Below are 19,613 nucleotides of genomic sequence, written 5' to 3'. Positions count from 1 at the left end.
GATTTTCATTCTATTTTCACGAATGGATAGTGTGATTTTCAAGTAAAGTTTTAGAATACATTTTGTTAAGTTTTAAATAAATCAAAGCCTTTAAAACAAATCCCATCAAATACGGTTGACCCAATAACCATTTCAATCCCACTTCCACACGCAATAAATCTCGATCAAGGTAACTGACATTTTTTTACGAGCGCAAACAGTATTTCATCGTTTCCCACTTTCTAATTGAGAGATATATATTGGCACATTTTTCAGATGAATGTATCGTGTGTCAAAACAGAGCAATGTTTTCTGGCTGCTGGCTGTAGCGAATAATGTTGTATTGGCATTGACAATTTTTGATATTTTGTTCTCTGGAGGAAAATATAGTATGGATTTAATATCTTCTTAATATATATAAATCTCGTGTCACAATGTTAGTCTGCATACTCCTCCGAAACGGGTGGACCGATTCTCATGAAATTTTCTGTGCATATCTGGTAAGTCTGAGAATCGGCCAACATCTATTTTTCATATGTACCACGGGCGAAGCCGGGGCGGACCGCTAGTAATATATATAAATCTCGTGTCACAATGTTTGTCCTCAATGGACTCCTAAACCACTTAACCGATTATAATAAAATTCGCACACCATGTGCAGTTCGATCCGACTTGAGAGATAGGATAGGTTTTATCCCGGAAATCCCACGGGAAAGGGAACTATGCGGGGTTTTCTCTGAAAACGCGGGCGAAGCCTTGGGCGGAAAGCTAGTACTTTGATAAAATTAATCCTTGTACCTATGTAAATTATGAAAGAATAGCATGTTATTTTTTAGGATGCACTGTGATAGTTCGACAAAATACCTTCCTAATACCTAATATATGAAGATTTATTAAATATCTGTTTTGCTGTGCTTTGAATTAATAATGTTTAATTAAATAATTAATATTTATAAAGGTAATTCTTGGAGATATAGAAGTTTGATAGCTTAGTCTGGGTTGGAAGAGGAATTTTAATTTAGTTACTTTATAAGTGACTTTCTAGAAACTATTTAAATATGTATAGATTCCTAGAAAATTAGTTCTGCAGATAATTTTATAAATACATATTTTTCTTAATTTTAGATGAACTATATATGATAAAGTTTATGACTGTCCATTGTACTAATAAAATTTAAAATTGGGCTTTATTTAGGTAATACTATAATAGACTGATGTGCAAAATATTCACTTAATCATTACAAATAGATGGTTAAAAAAACAATACTTACTAAATAAGTTTATGTCACTTACTACATTTTCATCCACCGCTATACAAACCATTAGCCCGATCGGGCATCGAAAAATGTACGTGATAGGTGATATGTGACCCTCGCTAATGTTTCATTGTTTGTGCACGTACAGATATGGAAGTTTCTAGCGTGAATGCACTGAAAATATACAATTAAATATTATCTTAGGAATTTTTTAGAGTTTAGAAGTATACTAATTAATAATTAATTAATGAATTGTCCTACATTCAGGTATTTCATATTTTACATTATATATTATTATAATTTATCGACAGTGAAAGCCATTGAAACCTTTATTAAATACATACTTATGTACTTAAATAAATTATTTCATTAGTCCTGTGAATGCAAACCATATTACGAAGTAATTATTTTTTGCGAAATAATACTGAATAATATTGAAATAATTATTTCAATATTCATTCAAAATTCAAGTTTATTAAATAACCCAATCACTCATTATAAGCTGAATTAATCCATAAATTAAATTTTTGCACTATCTACTCTTTTAGAAAAACAAACCCCTAGTCTGTACACACACAACAGCATAAATCCCTATTAGTGAAGTGTTTGGGCGTTAAAGAATACAACTGATTTATCGGCAGCATCAATTTCGCGGAGGATGTTCGGAGTGGGCTTGCGTTCGAGCGGCATTGATTTATTTGTTGGTTACTACATCTTTATTTTCTGCTATGCTTTTGACTCTGGGTAGAAAAACCCGATGTTAGTAAAAATGGTAAAGATTTTCTTGACAGAGAATAAAAAGCCTGTAAAGATATAGCTTTTTACTTACTTGTTAACTAAAGTGGTATCACTACATAGTATAAAACAAAGTCGCTTTCTCTGTCCCTATGTCCCTTTGTATCTTAAATCTTTAAAACTACGCAACGGATTTTGATGCGGTTTCTTTAATAGATAGAGTGATTCAAGAGGAAGGTTTTAGTACATATATAATTTATTAGGTTTTAGACAAAGCGGGCGAAGCCGCGGGCGGTAAGCTAGTAATAATTATAAAATCGATCCAGTAGTTTAAGCGAAGACTAGCTGACCCAAACTTAAATCTTAAATTAGGACACAATATCTCATATGGATATAAAAACAGTATCAGACCTACACAAACAAACTCATAAAAATCGGTCAAGCCTTTTCACAGAAACTTGGTTACAATGTTACACGATAATTTTAGATTCAGAGTAAAAAGATGAAAAAGAAACAATACAATACCTATACTCCATACTAATATTACAAATGCGAAAGTAACTCTGTCTGTCTGTCTGTTACTCAATCACGCCTACTACTGAACCAATTTGCATGAAATCTGGTATCGAGATATTTTGATACCCGAGAAAGGACATAGGCTACTTTTTATGCCGGGAAAATGACGCAATCTCGGAAATCCCACGGGAACGGGAACTATGCGGGTTTTTCTTTGACTGCGCGGGCAAAGCCACGGGCGGAAACCTAGTATTTAACTTATTTCTTATCCGTAGAAAAATGTAGTCTGTCCATCCCTATGTTCCAAATCTAATTAAAAATGGTTCAGCCGTTTTATTCAAATGATCTACCACATATATTCTAGTTCTTAAAACTATAAATTAAAGGCAAAACGTTCCTAATTAAACAAAAATAAACAATAACTAACGTGACTTTAGTATGTTTGTACGTTCGTGCCTAGGGAATTGCTTCAATATTTTCAGTAAAGTCCCCGCGGGTAGACGGTAAAAACGAATAATGTTTGAATTAAGCATTTATAAGTTTATGCACGTGTAGTCTCGATAACAAAGATATAGAGAAAATAATTAAAACTATGAAAATTCAGGAAAATTCAACAGAATTCGAACCTATATCTGTATCACTACATAGTATAAAATAAAGTCGCTTTCTCTATCCCTACATCCCTATGTAGGTATGCTTAAATCTTTAAAACTACGCAACAGATTTTGATGTAGTTTTGACGTGACAACGTCTTATAATTCGATAAAGCCGGCTGCACGCACGAAAAAACATGACTCATGCGGCGTTACCTCGCTCTGAGGCGTTCCATGTAAGGCTTGAAGTGCATGCGAGAGCGCGGAACGAGCGACAAAGAAGCACAATCGGACGTTGTCACGTTCAACTATCGTCAGTAAACCGACTTTACAGGCAACCATTTTTTTTTAAATAGATAGAGTGATACTCGAGGAAGGTTTTAGTAGGTTTTTTATTAGGTTTTAGACAAAGCGAGCGGAAAGCCTAGTATTTAATAAATCCGGAATTATATTTGATAATTTTTTTTTCACATTAGTTTGATTGGTTATGATAATGTTTAAGAAATAAACATTAAGAAATAAAAAAATTATGAATGTACAGTTGATTTGATCTGATGAAATTTGAAGTACAGATAGATCATAATCTTAATTAGCACATAAGCTACTTATTACCCAGGAACGTAAGTGAAGCTGTAATATCCAACTAGTATGTAGTTTCTAAAGTGAAAAATAATATGATGTAAAAACAGCAGAAAATAAAAATGTGGATAATTTCTTTGTTTATTGATGTGAAACTTCTTTAGCGAATAAAACTTCAAGACTGCATCATAACAATACCGTCACATCATGGAGTAAGGTGACGATTTTAGTACCTATCTTTGAATCTCGCCAAAGAAGTTTCACTTCTGACACGTGCTCGGCACACACGCCCTTTTTTATTTTATTCCCTCCATAAATTATATATCAATGTAACATAAAATTATTGACATAGGTGAAAATAGTTTGATACGAGACAAAACATAATATTTGAACACGCTAGTTTTAAATTCCCGGGTTGGCTCGTTAATTTGTATTGTTTGTTCGTAAATAATTTATTTACATTTTATGATAAGGACAAATTTTCGACTTTGTGTGGCCAATAAAACAATTTCAAGGGTCTAAGTTATTTATTTTCATTATTTTTTAATTAAGATTTCAAGGCTAAGAATGGTTTTAAGTGTATCATTTTTTAAATGCATTTTTTGGCTGTAAGTTTTATTGTTATGTACAAATAAAGCACCAATACGAATATTACACATTGCTTCCTTAAAAAAGGCGTTTTTCATTATTTGTATAATTTGTAAACTATTTTAAGATGATAATATTAATTATACTTTATTCCAACGAATGACAGATCATCATACAATTCGCATACAAAATTTTATAACACAACTTGACGGTATATTTTATATACCTACCAAGTTTTTCATACCTACCTTGGTACAGTGGTTGACGCGTGAATGTAGAACGGAGGGGTCCTGGGTTCGATTCCCGGTGGAGACGAAGAAAAAAAATGTCTCGGTCTGGCAGGACATAGAAGGCTGATCACCTACTTGTCCCTAAAGAAAATCGATCAGTGAAACAGATGTATGCATAATGCATCTGCCCCTTACCCCAATTGGGGACATGGGACTTCACTTAAGTATTAGTTATAAGTTATAAGGGTACGTTTGTCGGGTCACCTATATAAATATGAACAAAACAGCAGTTAACAAAAACCGATATTATTAAGGAAATGTCTTTGCATTATCATTTATTGAATCCATTTAAACGCCAAACCCATTTAACCCTTCTATGAAGCAATTATCAACTAATGGTTAAAGTTAACCGAATGTTTAACGGGGGGTTAGTTTCACACGCGATCTGATTTTAACCGATACCTCGTTAATGATCGTTTGATATGGTTTAGATTTATAGATCACTAATTACGGACAAATAAAGGTAATTTGGAGAGCTAGAGCTCTGAATAGAATTTACAAAAACTAATTAACTATTATTAAAATTAATTATTAAAATATAATTTAGCACATAGGTATTTTTTCTAAAAAACACCACAATTATAAGTACATACATGTTCAATTATTTCCTATATGAGTATGTGTATGATAATGGTATTCATAAGAAAACATACATTGTCGTCATTGTATTTGAAGTTAGAACTGCTGACCGATTTTGATAAATTCTCACAATCCTGAAGATCAAATAAATTAACCTAAACTGGTTAAAGTGCAATCGTTTCGAAGAATATGGGCTTAATAAACATATAGATGTAATTAAAGAATATACTTAACAATACATACACACATATAGTTGATATCCAACTTTCTCTGAAGTCTTAATTATTAATCATAACCATAACATGAATTCTATCATATTCCTCTACTCTAAACCTTAACAGTCGTTTAACTAAAACGGCTGACAGTCCATTAAACTAATCAGCGGTTTCTCTATGAATACCTGTTACGTTACTTCTTTAAAATTCCCTTTGTTAAGGAAATAAATAATATAACAGTGTCAGTGTAGGGAGGCGTGGGTTACATATTTTAGCACTCGCCTAAACTATCATGGCGCGGTTTAGGAATTTTGGACGTGACATTTAAAATTAAGTGTAACATGCAGTTAATGTAATTACAATTTACAATTATTCTCGTGTTTAACATAATCAAATTTAAGAAATTAAATTATTGATTAAAATAGTAAATTATATTTGAATGGTTATTCACTACGAGTTTTGAATCTTGAAATCTTTGAAATCTTAAGTACCTACCTACCTATATTTTGTAATAACCTATATAAATTCTTATTACTTACAACATTGCCTCAAAAATAAATAAAATATTGTAGGAAATTACTTCTTAGAAAAGTAAAAAATATAATCATTTCTACTTTGATATGAGCCCATTGAACTACAACGATTACGAACAATTGAAATAAATAGTCATCTAAAAAATTATGTAAAATTGCGTAATAAAATACCACATCCAAAACTTCTTACATCCAATAACTGACCCAATAGTGGACAGAAGGTTCCTAAATATTTGCTCCCCATATTGTTCCGTTGAAAATTAACATACAATACTCTACTAATTCTATAATTTATATGTTTGTTTAGGATTAAGGACTCTATCAAAAACCGATGTATTAAAACCGATTAAATTGTAACCATTATGTTGTTAACTAAAGCAGTGATCGTAATCTAATGTGTCGATATTAAAATTGATTTTAGACTAGCAGTGTTGTTTGTTTGTTTTTGTTTTATAAACGTTATTGTTTGTATGTTTTTTTAATAAATAGCAATTTTACTCAATTTTAAAGCATAATATGTAACTTAAATGTAATGCACCATCACCATAAAATATGTAATCCTTATGGTTTTTCGGGTTGTCTGGCAGAAATCGCTTACAGCAATAAGACCGCCCTCTGTACATATTATAACTTGTATCAATCTTATTTTTGTGTGCAATAAAGAATTTTTCATGCATTCATTCATACGGTCTATGTTTTTACTACATCTTCAACTGTTTTCATTTTTTCAATAGAAAAAAAAAACTGTGTGAGTTAAAATTATTGTTTCCCCGTGCGAAAAACAATGCAATTTCCAAATAAAACCTTAAATATAGCATGTCACGCTAACATTAACCACCAGCCAAATAAAGTTTTATTAAAATTGACAGGGGGTGCACCTGGAAGGGGTGAAATTGATTCGTTTGTGTAATGACATCAATGGGGGTTAAGTTTTTCTAATATTATGACGTGTTTACTGTTTAACCCTAAAATTATAGATCACAAGTTAACCAACACCAGGTGATTGATTTTTATTCATATGTACATATTTTAAAAGCATAAGTATCTTAAAGTATTTGAAAACTAATTAAAACTTAAAAAGTAGAGTTCGTGACTGTCCAATGCAATGTATTTAGACAGTTCATCGAGTAGTTATTATGAGTCGGAAAACAAAATTTTCGATTTCTTTGAAATCAAGAACATACATTTTTAAAATAAAGTTTATACAATTTTGTTCCTGAAAAATAAATTGAAAGTTATCATCTGTTGTCATTTAGGCTGTAAAACTTTAATAAACACTAGCTGTGCCCCGCGGTTTCACCCGCATTGCTCCACTCCTGTTGATCTTAGGATGATGATATATAGCCTATATCCTTCCTCGATAAATGGGCTATCTAACACCGAAAGAATTTTTCAAATCTGACTAGTACCTAGTTCCTGAGATTAGCGCGTTCAAACAAACAAACTCTTCAGCTTTATAATATTAGTATAGATCAGAGGCGGCTCGCCCTAAGGAGCGCTGGTGCAGTGAACTCCCATAAATAATTATAATAAAATCATACTCCTTAATTTAATTATTAACATTAATTATTACTATTTAAAATCAATCGTAATCTTTAAAACTAATGTTAATACCAATGAATATATCCATCATTCCATCATCCCATAGACCTGTATAATACCTACTATATTATGTAACGCGCGAAGCGGTGCGCTCACGATTGCGCTCCAATGAAAAAAGATTTAGTACATTTCCTAATACGAAATCCAATAGGAGTGAAAGAGAGGGTTTTGCCAGGGCGCTGCGCGTGAAACAAAAGATTTTCTATGGAAAAGTAGCAAAATTCGGAGCGCCGCACCCGCAAACGTTGCCGGTTCGTTTTTACCGCCCGGCAGGACAGCGATTGCGCGCGCGGCGCGATGTTGCCAGTTTCCACTTCTTTAATATAAACAAACACTCGAGTCAACTTCAATGCACGCGCGCGATTCATGCAATTTTCTAATTAAAATTATAAAATACGTGTTGAAATAGCCTGTAGTTATCAGTATTACTTGTGAGTGTTAAAATGAACAATAATTATAATGTGGCGTTCATTAAAAAGTGTGATAAAACGTTACAAATTCGGCTTGAATGTAAAGCTAAGGGACCGCCACGGCCTGAACTTGATCTTACGCAAAAATGTACGACAAAAACGAAAACATATACGCGTGTGTTTAAATCTGAACAATATGTGAAAACACCGTGGTTGTGTGGTTGTGATGAAAGCAACAAACTATTTTGTTTTCCGTGTCTTTTATTTAAAGCGGGCGCGGCCGGCGGAGGTGAGAGTGCTTGGACTGAAACGGGCGTTGACGACTTAGCTCATCTTTTAATCAAGGTGAAAAAACATTCACAATCTCGGTACCATTTGTTGAATGAACTGCAATTGGCGTCTATCGGACGACAAGACATTCGTAAAGCACTAGATTCCGCGTACCGAAAGTCAATACGCGAGTTCAATGACCGTGTCGATGAAAACAGACATATTTTACGAAGGTTAATAGATTGTGTCGTATTTTGTGGTGCATTTCAAATTGCTTTATGGGGGCATGATGAGTCTTCGGAATCCCTGAATCCCGGAATATATATATATATATATTTTTTAATTAATTGTACTGATTTACACCATGTATTTTCAGTGTTTTATTTCAAGTGAACACCCATAAAATTTTGTCACGAGCCGCCTCTGGTATAGATAATAAGCAACGTATATCGTTAGCAACATATGTTTTTGCTTAGTATAATAGCAAAAACAAAAAAGAAACAAGCAATCCCAATAAAACAATTTTTAAACCAAACGCTACTTGAATTAGTTTTAAAAACAACAATAAATTGTGAAATATCAACAATAATGGTTGGCAAACTTGTGAATTCGCTCACAACAGCTAAAGTCGTATTTAATAATGTTATCCCGAATGTAGCGGAAAACAATACAAAAGTTTCGTCTATTAATAATTCACTGTGGCCCCTACTATTGAATTGTGAAATTTATCGAGTGAATTCGAGTTTTGTTCGAGTTTGATTATCGTGATATTGATATCACTCTCACTATTTTTGAATATAAACACGAATAATCTCCAGTCTTGCGAGATAGTATTTTCTCTTTATTGCATGATTTTTCTTGTTATTAGTACAAATATTTAATTTTAACCTGCTCAGTGCATTCGCCTTGCATCAAATGTTTATAACTGTAATTGTAAAAAAAATATATAGAAGAACAATTCAGAAGCGACTTTTAAATTTTAATCAATGTCTCATTTTCATTCAATGGTTCACTAATGTAGATTACTACTAATGTAGACTTTAATAAAAAGAGAATTTACTTCTGATTAGAATAAACGTCTTTAAAATCAGATCCATTGCATAAAACAATCAACCACCAAACCGTTAAAAAAAATATGAGTTTGCAAAAGTCACAATGTTATTTCGAGTAAACAAAGTTGTTTCGAGTACTTTTGGTAGGGGTAATAAAAATATTTTCTGCTCGATTAAGATACCGACATACGAGCTTTCGATAATGATGAAAGTTTCTGTTACCGGCTCTTATTGGTACCGTTAGATTACTCATTCAATTTTATCATCATTTACTTACTAATGTTATAAAGGACAATGTTTGTTTGTACGTTTGTAAATACTGAATCGATTTTGAAAATTCTTTCAGAAGTAGAAAGCTATAATATATCTAAGTGACATATAAAGTAGCTTTTAGTTTTCATAATTATATCTTGGCATGGTGAAAACATGTAAGTATATGGTCTATGGAATTTTATTGCAAATAATTGCAAAAATATGAAGTCAAATAAAGGAGACAATTTTTCTAAAAATACGTGTAAAAAACCAAACAAAAAATAAAAAAATGACTTGAAAACTTGAATTTGGAACCTTATCTTATAAATCCTATCGACATTACCTAAAAAAAATTCAAACTTTTTTTGCCATCAGTACATTTATTGAGTACAGCCAGCATAAGAGATAGGCGATGATAAACGGCTCTTCGTGAACTAGTGTCGTTAACGGGCCCCATCCATTCTTTTACCTTTATCCGTCCTATAAATATTATATGATCTTTTGGAAATGTTTTTATAAAACAAGCGGTTTTGGCATTTCCTTTTTTGGGTAAAATCCAAAAAAACTGAATTTTATCCTTCATGCAAATCTTTCCAACTAATATAAGTAACAAGAATTAAATTTAGACCAATACAAAATATTATTATGTACTAATAAAAGTTTGTAAGAATTGATTCTTACTCTTTCAACAAAGCAAGCTGAACAAAATTGTATGCAAATAATTGGTCCAAATGAATTATAGTCTGTATAAGCACATAGGCCTTTTACCAATTTACCACGTGACTTAAGTAATCAGCCCTCAAATAATATACTATTTACTACGCGTCAACCTAATTAAGCTATAAAAATATCACTAAAAAATAGGGGGGCTATTATTAAAATCATTCGCCACCCCTCATTATGCAAAATGTCGAGTGATACACCAAATACCTTTACATTAGCCGAGGAAAAATAAATACAGGGACGTTGATGACGCTAATTTTTTTCCTACAGATATTAAGTCATGTTTGAGACGAGCCATCGTTACCCTTAATAGTAATAGATATTTTATTTTGTCGCTTTGAGGGTGTACATCGGGGGTGTATTCGTGCGTTGAACGATTCAGAGTTTACAGGTTGTTTTCTTACACTAAATACAGTTTTAAAAACTTATCATTCGTTAAATAACCATCATAATAGCCTTACGATATTTAACAATAATTTTTTATAGTCACTAAGCATTCGTAAAATGCTTTGTAGTTCAACTATTAAAATTTAAATCCATATTATGGAAAATTGAGTTTTTTTTTAAACTTAGTAGCTTATTGTCATCCTATGCAAAATTGTATCAATGCTTATTATACATATACATTATACAACTTGAAATTTATATTGACATAATGTAAAATTTGTATGACCAATATAAAGAATCGAATTGATTGAAATTTGCTACACAGCGATAGTACTTTAAGGTAGTGTGACTAGCATATAATATTCTATGAACTAGATAAAAATGAAAATTGTTTCGAACTAACTGACTAATTGATACCCTGCGACATTATATCGAGTGATGCAGTAATAGACCCTCTGATACATTTGGCGTTCGTTAATACGTTTTCCCTTCATAAAGAGAATGTTTAACCTATTTATTATGCGGCAGATATTAAAAACCGGGAGACTAACGCGCCTTGTAATGAATGTTTAGATTTTGACGGGCTTTTGTACAAAAATATTAGGGTAGTTGTATATAAACTTCTTTGTTGACGATACGTCGATGATATCACTATAAATAATGACAGAGGAATATTTCTTGACCATAAGCCAATAAAACACAAACATAGTTTGGTGGAATATAGACCCTCATGGCTTAAGGAAGTCGGTTAAAAACGATAATATCAACTTCAGAAAAAAATGCGTGAAAATATTTTGGTATATTGTCATATACAGGGTGTCCCACTTTCGGTATACTAAGCGCAAAGGGATTTGTAGTTTTGCATACGCTGAGTACGTAAAAAATAATTATAAAATTCCAGACGCATTTTTTTTTTAAATAGAGGAATTCTTAAAAGAATTCTTAAAATTCCATGTGTACACCCCCAACAAGCAAACCGCCCAACTTTGCCACCCGCATGTGAGCTATCGTTTAAGATTATGTTTTCATAGACAAAATTACTCACATTAGCGAAGCGGTACATATGCCGGCTGCGCGAAGCTAGAGACGAATACATGGATTTTAAGGAAAAATTTAGCAAAATATTTTTCGCGTAATTTTGTTATTTAAGTATTTTTTATGTGATCAGTGTATGCAAAACTACAAGTCCCTTCGCGCTTAGTATACCGAAAGCGGGACACCCTGTATATGTTAAAATTTAATGTTAGCGACTTTAAACACTGTCGTAAAACAGGCCCTTAGTCGTGGTGATGCCAAAAACTTGTCAATAATACGGTTTATGAAGAAACAAATGTTTCAAAATTTTCTATGGTTTTATAATCGTATTATTCAGAAATGATACGTATTTTTTTATTTAAGCTTGTCTTTTTTTCTCAGTCATGGGTAAAAATAGTAAACGTGGAGTTTAAACGCTAGTTGATGACCAGCCTAATCCTTCACGGCCTGTTTACTTGCGGTAATAACGATAGCGTACTTTTTTCTTAAATTCAGAGGCTTTTAAGGATTTGCATTACTTATATTTGTTTTATTGACCGGAAAATGTTTAAACGTGAATGACGTACATGTGAAATTATCTCTTATTGTGTGTAATTTAAAGAGCTTTTTTCGATGGCATAATTTTGAAGCCTATACTTAAAGCTAATGCTTCTTTTTAACGCTTGTTTGATCAATTATCTTTACTGATAGTATTTAACTACGATTGGAATTTAAATTAAGTAGGTCTCATTCAATCGACTTTGTTCTATTCTGGTTTCATAAATCTATAAAGTAATATTTAGTTTTATAGCATTCAAATGCTTTTTATTAAATGAAAAATTATTAAACAATAACAAAATCGATCACGAGGCGGGATTCGAACCTGCGTCTTTCGCTTCTTGTGATCGAATTTTTTCTATACTTTAAAATTTACTCTATTCTTTCTATGAATTATTTTTGTATTATAAATATATCTCAACCAAGATCTAGTATTGTAAAAAAAAAAATAACGTACTAGTTTTAACGAATATACTATACGATACATATAAGATACAGATAAGCCTCAGCATCAGGGGAAGTCGGTAAAAAAGGCGGGAAAAATTCGCGCCAAAATTAAAATGGCATTTCACATATTTATCACAGGATCAGTCTGTCCATATATCATGGCGACACCCAATACGCTTAGCTCATGGCCATGCACTTGCGGTCTCGGGAATTGATGGACTGGAATGGATGCGGTATGAATTATGTGAGAGATGATTTTTTTTTTTATTGAAATAAATGATGATACTTTTAAATTGAAAGAAATGTCAGGTAATATCGTATAGACTACAAGCCCACATAGGACAAAAATATGGGTCAAATGAACCACCAGGGGACATATCTAGAACGATAGCAGAGCAAAAAATAATAAGATTCATCACTATGCCGTCACTTGTAAGCTGTCCAACTGAGTGCAGATGAGAATTGAAAAGTACAGGTAGACTCGGTAAATTTTGGTCATATATTTTTGTACGGCATTCTTAACCATCGATAGATCCATTAAAAATAATAAGAAACCGCTCAGTGCCGTACAAAAATGGTGGTCCACCAAGTCGGAATTTTTATTTAATTTCCGAGAGTTACCGGGGGTAAATTTGGTCATTTGACCATGTACGGCATCTGTGTCATACTATTGCTATACTGCTTTTAATCCATTATTCCTCAACGCCGTACAAAAATCATGGGGACAAGGGGAAAAAATCGAGAGTTGTAATCCCCTCTCTTTCCCCACTCCAGGGGGTCATTTGACACAACACGAAATAAATTTATTTTTAAAGTATTTTATGCATAGATAATATTTTTTCATGTGCCGTACATTTTCGTTGGTTCAAAGGGGAAAAATCTGAAAAAGAAAAAAATCCATATAACGAAATCTTTGCTTTATATTTTGATAATAAAATATAAATATACATTAATATTAAGAAGCTCGAGGTGGTTAATTATCACCTTGGAAAGTCGGAGTCAGGTGGAATGGACTCCGTTAAATTGATGAACTAATAAAAAAGCTATGAACGAAAAGATGTGAATTATATGCAATCAGCCCATGAATACAGGTAAAGTCACAAGCAAATGCTAGTAATATATACATATTCAAAATGTACAAGTAAAGCGCTTCCAAATGATACCAAACACGGCATATTTATCTTAACTTTATTTTTTTACTCTGTATGTTTTGTCCGCTAGAGGGCGCCACATTAGATTTTGTGAAACCCCACATAGCCTTTAGCTAGCTGGTCGCTGGTTATCCAGTGAACAATTCAGACGCTTCTAATGATATGTCATTTGTCGAATTCTGATAAGTAGTTTAGAAGTTACGAGGGAATAGATGAACATACATAAATGACCTGTAAACAACCATAACCCTCCTTTTGCTTTGCCGTAGTTGGGTAAAAATATGTTAATGCCGTACTCTCAAATGGCCATAAAGCACCCTTAAAATTGTAGCTTTCGTCGCTTTCATCAGCCTAAAAGATGTGGTCTGCACAAAAATGTACGGCATCGTTTTTTCCTAATTTATCTATGTTAATACTATTTAAAACAACGAATAAAGTGTAGAAAACTATTATATTTCATTAATCTACGATGTTTAAACTTTAACAAAATTTCTGGTTTTGCATTTCTCTATAACTTTTTTTAGAACGGTTTCTTTTGAACGGCAATACTATACAACAATTTAATTTTACAATATCATGTTAAAAAAAAAGTTCCCGTACAGGGTCAAATGACCTTACAGCTCTTTATATCAAGAATTCGATGAAATTAAGATGATTATTGGTATACATTTAAAAGAACAATTATTTTTTGACGGCATTGCTTTTAATAGTACTTTTGAGTGCTAGATAATGTTTTGGAACCGAAGCCGTACTTAGTCAAATGACCCCCTGGAGTGGGAAAAGAGAGGGGATTGCAACTCTCGATTTTTTCCCCTTGTCCCCATGATTTTTGTACGGCGTTGCGGAATAATGGATTAAAAGCAGTATAGCAATTGTATGACACAGATGCCGTACATGGTCAAATGACCAAATTTACCCCCGGTAACTCTCGGAAATTAAATAAAAATTCCGACTTGGTGGACCACCATTTTTGTACGGCACTGAGCGGTTTCTTATTATTTTTAATGGATCTATCGATGGTTAAGAATGCCGTACAAAAATATATGACCAAAATTTACCGAGTCTACTTGTACTTTTCAATTCTCATCTGCACTCAGTTGGACAGCTTACAAGTGACGGCATAGTGATGAATCTTATTATTTTTTGCTCTGCTATCGTTCTAGATATGTCCCCTGGTGGTTCATTTGACCCATATTTTTGTCCTATGCGGGCTTGTAGTCTATAGAGGCAATATGCAGAGGCAACGGATGCAACTTTTTAAACTTCGGCTTGACTTGAAATTCTGAAAAAATTAAAAAAAAAACCAACGTAGTAAAAAATAATTAAAATAATTAATTGTTTGATTTACGTTAATTGGTTTAAACGTAGGTATTTAATTTAATTTCGGATAGACCAGTGTAGATAACTGTTGGTTGGTTTTACAGTCAAATTAATTATAAGACAACACAGGCAAGTTATTTCAATAGTTCAAATAAATTGATTCATTTCAATTAAAATCAACAAGTCTCTTATAGGTTAGAACTTAGAACCCTTTACTTTTTATTTAGGTATTCCAGAAAACCCGCTGTATAAAGTAATATAATATACCGCATCAAATAAAAACTACTCGCGGGTCAATCGCATCGGGGATACATTTCGAAAAAAGGAGTTTAACAGTCGATACTCGCTAGAGTGACTTAAAGTACAAGATATAAGCTTCTAGCGAATGTCACTTACAAAGATGATGTAGTAAGTAAGTAAGAAAAATAATATTGTTTAATGGCTCCCACATACGTTACAGGTCACCTGACTGCAGGTCCACCTGTACATTTGTACAGATATACATGCGCAGATAGACTGGAACATGTAGTTGCTTTTTGAGCCTACTTATGATCAGTAAATCTGCGCAGTGCACTGCCTGTACAGTAGACTGTAGCGTATAGCCTCTATAAGGTAAAACGTTTTCCTTTCGCCCACATCTTAAAACATGAAAGCATCTTATATTAACGAACAATTTATACGCTATGCTTTTTAACTACTAGTTGGCACCAGCGACTTTATTAAAGTGAAACTTTTATTACATCGTCTTAAACTTTTTGGTCTGTGTAGCGCATGTCGCGTGTATAGCGGCTGCCGAGTAGGTATACCTCATATACCTACTCGGCAGCCGACCGTCACGTGACATGCGCTACACAAAGCAGTGTTCGGAACCAGTCGAACAGTTTCACTTTTACCGTGGTTTCATAAAACCACACAACATTTTTTTCGCATGGTTGTCGGATAGGAGAGTAGCCTATGTGCTAAACCAGACTACTACTGTACCAAATTTCAATCAAAACCATCAAATGTTTTGCGTGACACAAAGAAGAAAACATGCTCCAATATCAATTTTTATCTAAGGAATTGATAATTTATTTATTATAGCCAGAATGCCTATAGCTTTTAATCGCTCACCGCAAATCGCTACATCTTATCCCTTAACCCGGATGAATTAAGCCGACAATAAAACAACGTCACGCGTACGAGTGTAAAATTTGTCACGCATTGAGAACTCGATCGAGCGGAATCGTTTATATTTCGTGGTGAAATGTTTTATGGTTGTTTTTATCTTTGTGAAAAATTAAGAGGTTTTTCTTGAGTTTGAGAATGTTCTTAGATTGAAGTATTTTTAATGCTTTTAGCTTACTGAATAGTGTATATTTCATACTGTAATGTATGTACAGGTAATAGGTAAATATATCGATGTTAGTCTTCCCATAACAAAATTCGAACTCAAACATTTATATTTTATTTATTCAATGAGATTTCTTCTAGAAGCATTTTTGAATCGTCATAGCATAGTTTTATCATACCACCACTGGTTCGGAAAGCAGTTTCTACAGAGAAGAACTGCCAAGAAATTCTGAAGTCTTAGTTTTAAGTCTAATATTTATCTTATTATTTTTTTAATGCTAATGTTATCCAAAATCAATTATTTATTCATTTATGAGGCTATATTATGAGGTAAAATGGCGCAGCAGAAATATAGCGTGTTTGAGTGACAAACAGTATGGCCGACAATAGCCCCAAATTCGATAAACGTCACCAATAGATTAGCATTAGCTGATTAATTAACAATCGGGGCTTGGATTGTCCTAATTTGCAAGTAATCGTTAACATAGAAATAGGTATACAGTTTATTTGCAACAGTTTCCATACAGTTAATATACTTTATTAAACTAAAACAAATGCAACGAAAAAAATATGAGCTGGCTATAAAGTCGTCAGTAAAGCAGCAACCATTGAACAAAATGTACCATCGGTCTATATTAGTTTCCACTGCCTTCAAACGTTTAGGCTGTTATTTAAGCTATATGTAATTCAAATTAAAGTGCAATAATAATAATGGTTTGATGTATAATTGTGTATACCTTTGGCTGATTAAATTTAGAAAACATAATATTACGTATACTCTTAATTTTAAACCCGTTACAAAATTCCGTCTCTTCCCAGTAAAATTGCTTTCCGAATGTGATACACACCTTCTATGTACCACCTATATTATGAACAAAACAGTTTCTCAAAGAAGCATAATTGAATAAAGAAATGTTAAATTTGACTTTAAAATTAATTTCGTCCGATTATTTACAAATTAGGACACCGAATTAGGCGCTAACTAAGTTTAACCCGTCACTGCCACACGCTCAGTGGACATATTAGTTGCAATTTATAAACTATGATTTTCTATTATTAATTAGCTAATTTCATGGGGAATTTAATGGATAATCGTAGCGTATTGGTTCGATTAGGGGAGGTGCAATTAGTATTGTTATGAATAAATTTGTATTATTCATTCTTTTGATTGCAATTTGAGTAGGAGATGAATTATATTCATATATCATTTCTTATAAAAAAATTTACATGGATGTTTATGAGAATGTTCAACTGAAAGTCTCTTTATGTGGATAATAATGACGTCATCGAAATATGATGATCGATTCGATGACGTCATCGGATGGTCAGGATGTTTCCATATTGATATTATTGCAGTAGTTTTGGAATTATGATGTAACAGATAAGAGCAATACCTACATATATAATTGTATTATCTTCTAATATAATATACAAGATTAAATCATATTCTTATATGCCTTTTCTATACTAATATTATAAAGAGGAAAGGTTTGTATGTATGGTTTTCACGCATAAACTACTGGACCGATTTTGATGAAATTTGGCACAGACAATCTTTAGACCCTGAGAAAGAACATAGGCTACCTTTTATTACGAAATGTGTACCACGGGCGAAGCCGGGGTGGACCGCTAGTCTTTTAATAAAGTATATAAAAGCTGTACCTAGTTTATTAAGCACTCATTTCTATTTAATTTTTTCTCTGAACACGTACTAATAATCTTAATATATATATAAATCTCGTGTCACAATGTTTGTCCTCAATGGACTCCTAAACCACTTAACCAATTAGGTATAATAAAATTCGCACACCATGTGCAGTTCGATCCAACTTGAGAGATAGGATAGTTTAAACATGTAGGTACCACGGGCGAAGCCGGGACGGACCACTAGTAAGACTATATAATTTTACTATACTATAACTTCCCAGTACAGCATATTTTATTACAAAACCGCGCGAAAGAATAAAAACGCCATTTTCAATAAAATTTCAATTCGGGGAAGGAAAGCATTTTTAATGCATGCAACATTTAGTAATAAGTTTGATCGTTCGAGGGTTGCCTGATCGAACGGCGGGTTCTTATTGATGTCATAATTATTGCTTTTTTATGAATTTATTGTAACCGAAACAAAGAAAGAACTGTGAAGGAATGTGATAAATTTTTTCATGAAACAAGTAAAGTTAAATCGTTAGTGTACAACAGCAATGTATATAAAAAGAAATAATTTGAAAGCTTTCATAATTGTTTTGTTGGTTATTTTAAAAACCTATCTTCATATGGGTTTGAATCTGCATACATTTCATGTTAAATAATTAAAAAAAAAACTAGAAAATGCAGGACGAAGAATTGTTATATTTAAGAACTTATATTAATTACAAAGGTTATTAATTATTATATATGTTAATATATATAACTATTAAAATTTATCTGAAAATCGTGTATCAATTAATAATGTATTATTTTTAGTATCCCACTTTGTAGGTATTTTATAAAATATCGATTGAATATTCACATAATAATATATATACACGTATTCGTTAAAACAACAACATACAAACAAATAAAAAACAATTCGTTTTTACCAATCTAAGCGCCAAATTGCGTCAGCCATTCTTCGATACATATCTATTGCGATCAATGGGGGAGAAACTTGGTTGTTTTCTTTTTCTTTAATTTTATCTTTCTTTGGTTTATCTTGAATCTTTTGTTTAAGTTTTTAAAATATATCATCATGTATGTACCTATTGTAACAAAGATGATGATCATTCTGAATGGTAATATTATTTGAGTGAGTGTGTCAGTAATCTAACTTATAAAATTAATCGATTCTCAATTAACGTAAAAAGGATGTTAGTTTGGTTTTCACAAAAACATAAAATGATAAAATCTCATAAAAAAAATGTAATTTGTAGATATCAAATGATTAAAGTGTGATCACGCCTAACTTTAGAAGTCTGATCAAATTTGGAGAAATGTTGGCAAATAGATAGAACCTTATTTTTCGGTAATTAAATATATACATATTACATATTATGTATTATACTAATAATAATTTAAATATCTCTGACACTCAAGTTATTCGCATTCCTTAAGAATTTATTACTCACCATCTATTAACAGCACTTTTTATTCACTCGTAAAAAAACCGTTAAGTTCGTTCCTTTCAGATTTATGGCAACAATAATATTCCAATATTCAGAGTAATGTGTTGTAGAAATTGCTTGCCACTGCA

The sequence above is a fragment of the Colias eurytheme genome, chromosome 21 (genome assembly GCF_061535395.1).
Source record: "Colias eurytheme isolate Ceu_HAF_F1 chromosome 21, ilColEury1 Martin Lab GWU primary, whole genome shotgun sequence".
Classification (NCBI taxonomy): domain Eukaryota; kingdom Metazoa; phylum Arthropoda; class Insecta; order Lepidoptera; family Pieridae; genus Colias; species Colias eurytheme.
The sequence above is the reverse complement of the archived record's forward strand: the minus strand, read 5'-3'. Positions refer to the sequence as shown.